The 6,355-nt window shown below is 49.7% G+C and overlaps 1 protein-coding gene across 5 annotated transcripts in view; it reads left to right on the forward strand.

The window, feature by feature from the left end:
* The first annotated feature begins 414 nt into the window (after window positions 1–414).
* ATF1 (activating transcription factor 1) overlaps window positions 415–6,355 on the forward strand; it is a 59,501-nt gene continuing 53,560 nt past the window's right edge. Inside the window, exons 1-2 of one of the 5 annotated variants that reach the window (XM_031936304.1) lie at window positions 2,173–2,783; window positions 3,951–4,027. The gene's annotated coding sequence lies outside the window, so the exon portion shown is untranslated. Of the gene's footprint in view, window positions 652–2,168; window positions 2,784–3,950; window positions 4,028–6,355 lie in introns of those variants that run through there. The other 4 variants (XM_023211139.3, XM_023211137.3, XM_023211140.2 and 1 more) reach the window with 4 other exon arrangements.

Here is a 6,355-nt window from a genome sequence, read left to right on the forward strand (position 1 = left end):
AAAAAAAAAAAAAAAAAAAAAATCTAAGGAAGTCAAAAACTTCACTCTTCATTTCTCCTTCCAAAAGGAGCACAAACGTCAATTGGCCGGAGTTGAGTTGACAGCACCGCAACTCATCGATGAAACGGCCTCTCGCGAGCACCCAGCTGCTCATGGCCTCCGGAAGCGGACGTGGGGCGGGGCGGGGTACCGCTCCTAAGGAGAAACGGAACCGCGGGCAGCCTCCTTCTCTCGCAGCAGCCTCAGGAACGCGTTCCGAGACACCCCTAGCCACAAGTCAGGACCGCGTACAAGATGGCGGCGCGTCACGTGGGCAGCGCGGTGACGCAGGACGGCGGCCCGCGCGGAGGCAGCGCCGTAGCTTCTCCCCAGCGCTCACTTGTACTCAATTTTGCCCCCCCCCGCCCCCGCCCCCGCCCCCGTCCTGGTGTAGATCATGCCGCCAGTGGCGGCCCTGACTGCCGAGGAAACGTTAGCTTAGGACAGTTGGCTGTTAAGTGACACTAATTCTCCCCGCCCCACCTGACCCCCGAGAAGGAGGCTAGTCCCCCGCTGCGTGAGGGGGTGGGGACGTGGGTAGTGAATTCGGATCTACCTGGGAGGGGGGAGTGGAAGTTCCCGCCCTGGAGAGCGGCGAGGCAGCAGCCACAGGTAAGTAGGGGGCGGGGAGGGACGTGCCCCGTGGCCCGGGCGGGGAAGGACGCGGGAACATGACGCCGGCGGGGACGCAGAGCGGGTCGCGCGCCGAGTGGGGGTCGCGCGCGGTGGTGGCGGGGGGGAGGGGCGCAGCGGAAGGGGGAGGGGCCGCCCGCGCTTCCGGCCCCCGTGCCTTGGTGCTGCGCGGAACCCTTCCAGTAGTGCGTCTCCTTCCCCTCGCTCCCAAATAAAAGTAAAGCCGGAAACCGCCCGCCGCGGGGTGGCTTTCGCCTCAGAAGCCGCCTTTTGCGGTCGCTGGCGCGAGCTCTCCGTGGGAGGTTTCGAGGTTGGGCCAGGAGCCTGGCGGAGGGCGGCGCGGCTATGGCCTCGGCGCGGTGTCTGCCGAGCGGAACCCGGGTCTGCTTAACCCCGCGACAGGGTCCTCTAAGCGCGTCGGCGCTGGCGACCCTGAGGGAAGAGGTGCCCATTACCCTCCTGGAGCTTGCAGTCTAGCGGGCACCAGACACACGGCATCGCGCACGCCCCAGACAGTTCTGGAGAGATGTGCCTGGCAGCGGAGACAGAGTGGGGACAGTAGGCGGCTTTCCCCCCGGCTGGGAATGACACATGGGCGTCTGTTCCCTTCTGGATGGGCGACCCAGCCGAGGGTGACTTTCTCTTTTGTATGTCATAAAACGAAGCCCGGCGTTTCTCAGTTTCGTCGATGCTTTGCAGCGGGCAGCTGAATCGCTTTGAAATGACTGCAATGTGAAATGTCTGGTTGTGGCGTTACTGTTTTGGAGAGCATTGATTGGGCGGGTGGTAGTCTTTGAGAACCTTTAGGCTTTAGAACCCCGGCGTGGATCTGGCAGGCATCTTTGTCAAACTGGCCTCACCTGTGATGAGTCTGTAGCTATTTATGTCGCAGAATGCATTTTAACCTGAGGTTTTTGTTAACAGAAATGCATTCTTCTTTTTTTTTTTCTTTTGAGACGGAGTCTCGCTCTCTCGCCCGGGCTGGGGTGCAGTGGCCGGTTCTCAGCTCACTGGAAGCTCCGCCTCCCGGGTTTACGCCATTCTCCTGCCTCAGCCTCCGAGTAGCTGGGACTACAGGCGCCCGCCACCTCGCCCGGCTAGTTTTTTGTACTTTTTAGTAGAGACGGGGTGTCACCGTGTTAGCCAAGATGGTCTCGATCTCCTGACCTCGTGATCCGCCTGTCTCGGCCTCCCAAAGTGCTGGAATTACAGGCTTGAGCCACCACGGCTGGCCCAGAAATGCGTTCTTCTAAAATGCTCTTTTTTCTTTGGAGTTTATCGTGTGCAGTTACCTCCGTGTCTTAATTAAAATCAATACTGTTCCCCTAAAGTCGAATATGTTAGCTCTTTAATACTTGCTATTATCTTTTAGGGTTAGGTTTGGTCTGTGAGCTATCTGTCCATTCCTACCGGATCACCAGCAGGTGGCAGTCCCTTCTGACTTTAAATATAGGCTGTGCTGTCTTTGCCAGTTTTTTGGGTTTTTTTTTTTTTTTTTTTTTTAAAGAGAGATGGTGTCAGAGGTGTGTGAACCAGAACAACTCCATCTTATACAGGAGCTGGGTAAAATGAGGCTGAAACCTACTGGACTGCATTCCCAGACAGTTAAGGCATTCGAAGTCACAGGAGGAGACAGGTCAGCACAAAATACAGGTCATAAAGACCTTGCTGATAAAACAGGTTGCAGTAAAGAAGCTGGCCAAAACCGACATGGTCCCAAGAGGGACCTCTGGTCATCCTCACTGCTACACTCCCATCAGCGCCATTTACAAATCCTATGGCAATGTCAGGAAGTTATCCTTTATGGTCTAAAAGGGGAAGGCGTGAATAGTCCACCCCTTGTTTAGCGTATCACTGAGAAACAACCATAAAAGTGGGGTAACCAGCAGCCCTTGGGGCTGCTCTGTCTATGGAGTAGCCACTCTTTTTATTCCTTTACTTTCTTGATAATTTTGCTTTTACATCGCACTGTGGACTTGCCCTGAATTGTTTCTTGTGCGAGATCCAAGAACCATCAGTTGGAGTCTGGATCGGGATTCCTGTCCTGTAACATTTCTGGCGACCACAAAGGAACTATTGTGCAGAAACCCTGACTCAATGGCTACCTTTGGGTAAGTGTCGGGGTCCTGTAACATATTTGTGGTGGCCACAGAATCGACTATACTGCGGAAACAACAGTATTTATGTCTAGGAGTCTCTCCTAAGACAGAGTGGGTTAGAGGCCCCTCTTAATAAAAGGCAAGGACACTTGACCGACCCTGGGTTGGAGGCCCTTCTAAGATGTAGGAAGTTAGAGTCCCCTCTGAGTTAAGTCCCTCTCAGCTAAGAGTAGGTTTGGCACTATGGGATGTTAACTGCTGTTCTTTTTGGATTAATCTGTCTTACGCTGTTTGTTGATGGCTGTGGGTGAGGGTTAGGTATGTACAGGATCGTGGGACATGGGGAGCTTTTTCCTCCCTAAAAGGGGCAACTTGAGAGCTGATGGTACTGTTGGAAAAGGTTCATTTGCTACGGACAAGCGGCGTCCTGAAGTTTTCTTTTTTTTTTTTTTTAATTATACTTTAAGTTCTAGGGTACATGTGCATAACGTGCAGGTTTGTTACATATGTATACATGTGCCATGTTGGTGTGCTGCACCCATCAACTCGTCAGCACCCATCAATTCATCATTTATATCAGGTATAACTCCCCAATGCAATCCCTCCCCCCTCCCCCCTCCCCATGATAGGCCCCGGTGTGTGATGTTCCCCTTCCCGAGTCCAAGTGATGTCATTGTTCAGTTCCCACCTATGAGTGAGAACATGCGGTGTTTGGTTTTCTCTTCTTGTGATAGTTTGCTAAGAATGATGGTTTCCAGCTGCATCCATGTCCCTACAAAGGACGCAAACTCATCCTTTTTTATGGCTGCATAGTATTCCATGGTGTATATGTGCCTGAAGTTTTCATTGTTGGCTGCAATGAGTGGGTCTTTTTCTCTGGCCTCCCTAAGCTCATCAGCTTCCCCACCCTGCCACAGGCAATACTTTTCTTCTCTACTTCGAGTTTCTTATATTTTCTATTACTCAGGGCGACCATCTTGCCTAGAGACCACATATTGAAATTCCAAGTCGGAGGTTGAATTAAAGATGACAGGCCCATCTGGGGGCAGATTTAAGCCTTGCTAGTTGGATATTGGGTGCTAAGCGGAGTGGCTGATGTCTTTGTTTTATCGCACATATTTTGCTCTGGCCAGAATGAGAAAAAGATAATTTTCCTTTATGATACGGCTTGGCCCCTAGGGCAGTGATGCTGCAAGCTCGAACACTAGGACCACTAAGGGAAAGGGAGCCCAGAAGCCTGGGATGCTGGCAAAAGGGTAAGAATTTATTACCAGTCAGATTTCTGGCTTCTTTCGCACTGTACAAATGGTTAAGTGAATGGTTTAAAAAAAAAAAAATCAGCCTGGCATGGTGGCTCATGCCTGTAATCCCAGCACTTTGGGAGGCTGAGGCGGGTGGATCCCCTGAGATCAGGAGTTTGAGACTAGCCATGGCCAACATGGTGAAACCCTGTCTCTGCTAAAAATACAGAAAATTAGCCTGGTGTGGAGGCATGTGTGCCTGTAGTCATAGCTACTTGTATGGAGGCTAGGGCAGGAGAATTGCTTGACCTGGGAGGCAGAGGTTGCACTGAGCTGAGATCGCACCATTGTACTCCAGCCTGGGCGACACAGCCAGACTCTGTCTCAAAAATAATAATAATAATAATAAATCAGTGTTTATCTCCTCTGTAAAGTTTCGATTAATGTGAAAAAGAATTCTAAGGCTAGTCTTAAGCTGGTGTATTTTGTGCTTTGAATTCATTTTTCCGTGTCAAAGGGTACTTTAGGATAAAACACAGGCTTAGAATACCTGTAAGTGGATCATGAGGTCAGAAGATCGAGACCATCCTGACCAACATGGTGAAACCCATGTCTACTAAAAATACAAAAATTAGCTGGGTGTGGTGACGTGTACCTGTAGTCCCAGCTACTCAGGAGGCTGAGGCAGGAGAATCACTTGAACCCAGGAGGCGGAGGTTGCAGTGAGCCGAGATTGTGCCACTGCATCCAACCTGGCAACAGAGTGAGACTCTATCTCAAAAAAAAAAAAAGAAGCCCGCTTTTCAAGACGACCCAGCAAGCTGGTCAGTAACATACTTGGCTGCAGGTCCCTGAAACAAATAAAAGATTGGATGAAGTCTCCACCTTGTTTTATGTCCTTGGGAACTTGACCTTGACCTTTTAACCTTGTGATGGTACTTTCTTTTGGTCCCCATCTTCAGGGAACAGGAATTTCAGGGTTCATGTCATAGTTAGCTCTAAAAATCATGTTAAATAGTTAAAAGCCCTTATAATATAAGCTCAAAATTAACTTCTCTAGACTCCTTCTGGAAAAGTGAACAGAGACTGCCCTGTGCTGTAGCTCAGTAGCTAAGCTCTTGCACTTCCTTTTTTTTTTTTTTTTTTTTTTTGAGTTGGAGTCTCGCTCTGTTGCCCAGGCTGGAGTGCAGTGGCACCATCTCGGCACACTGCAGTCTCCACCTCCCGAGTTCAAGCGATTTGCCTGCCTCAGCCTCCCAAGTAGCTGGGACTACAGGTGTGTGCCACCACGCCAAGCTAATTTTTGTATTTTTAGTACAGATGGGGTTTCATCATATTGGGCAGGCTGGTCTCAAACTCATGACCTCAGGTGATCTGCCTGCCTCAGCCTCCTAAAGTGCTGGGATTACAGGCATGAGCCACTGCACCCAGCCAGCTTTTGCACTTTCACAGCAGCAGTCCGGGTTCAGTTCCCCACCCAGGAAGTAAGTCGTTTCTGGTTTAATATCTTTGTGACCTTGTCTATTCTCTTCTCTGTGAACTGTTTTATATTTTCGTTTTTCTAAGCACCTGGGAGGTTGCCTTTGATAAAATTCGAAAGCCAGAAATACCAACCATTTGGCATAGAAACTTCTAAAAGGAGTTTATTAAAGAGTGCTATGGTTAAAATCAGTTTAATTAAAAGCAGATGTTCAAGCTGTAACAGTCTGGACTCCTTGGGAAAAACGAGACATCAGAGACCCCTTTCTTGGCCCTGTTCTTCCAAGGGCTCCACCCCGAAGCCAGTAATCCAATTAAGAAATTTAAAAACTGGCAAATGAAAAATCTTACAACCACTGTAGTCATCTTCTTCTGTCTTTCTGCGTAGCTATATAGGTGTTGTGAGCTCTGATTAATCGGCTTAAACAAAAACATTTAAATCAGATATTTTGAAAGCAAAATAAAAACTAATGCCTTTTAGTTCATGTAACTTTAGTAATCTTTGGGGAAGAAAAACAGCTTTAAAATTATTGATAAAAATGTTAGTCTTAAGTATGCAGGTCAGATACTAAGTTTGTTAAATGATTTGGCCGGGCGCGGTGGCTCCAGCCTGTAATCCCAGCACTTTGGGAGGCCGAGACGGGCGGATCACGAGGTCAGGAGATTGAGACCATCCTGACTAACATGGTGAAACCCTGTCTCTACTAAAAAATACAAAAAACTAGCTGGGCGAGGTGGCGGGCGCCTGTAGTCCCAGCTACTCGGGAGGCTGAGGCAGGAGAATGGCATAAACCCGGGAGGCAGAGCTTGCAGTGAGCTGAGATCCGGCCACTGCACTCCAGCCTGGGCGACAGAGGGAGACTC

The sequence above is a fragment of the Piliocolobus tephrosceles genome, chromosome 10 (assembly GCF_002776525.5).
Source record: "Piliocolobus tephrosceles isolate RC106 chromosome 10, ASM277652v3, whole genome shotgun sequence".
Classification (NCBI taxonomy): Eukaryota; Metazoa; Chordata; class Mammalia; order Primates; family Cercopithecidae; genus Piliocolobus; species Piliocolobus tephrosceles.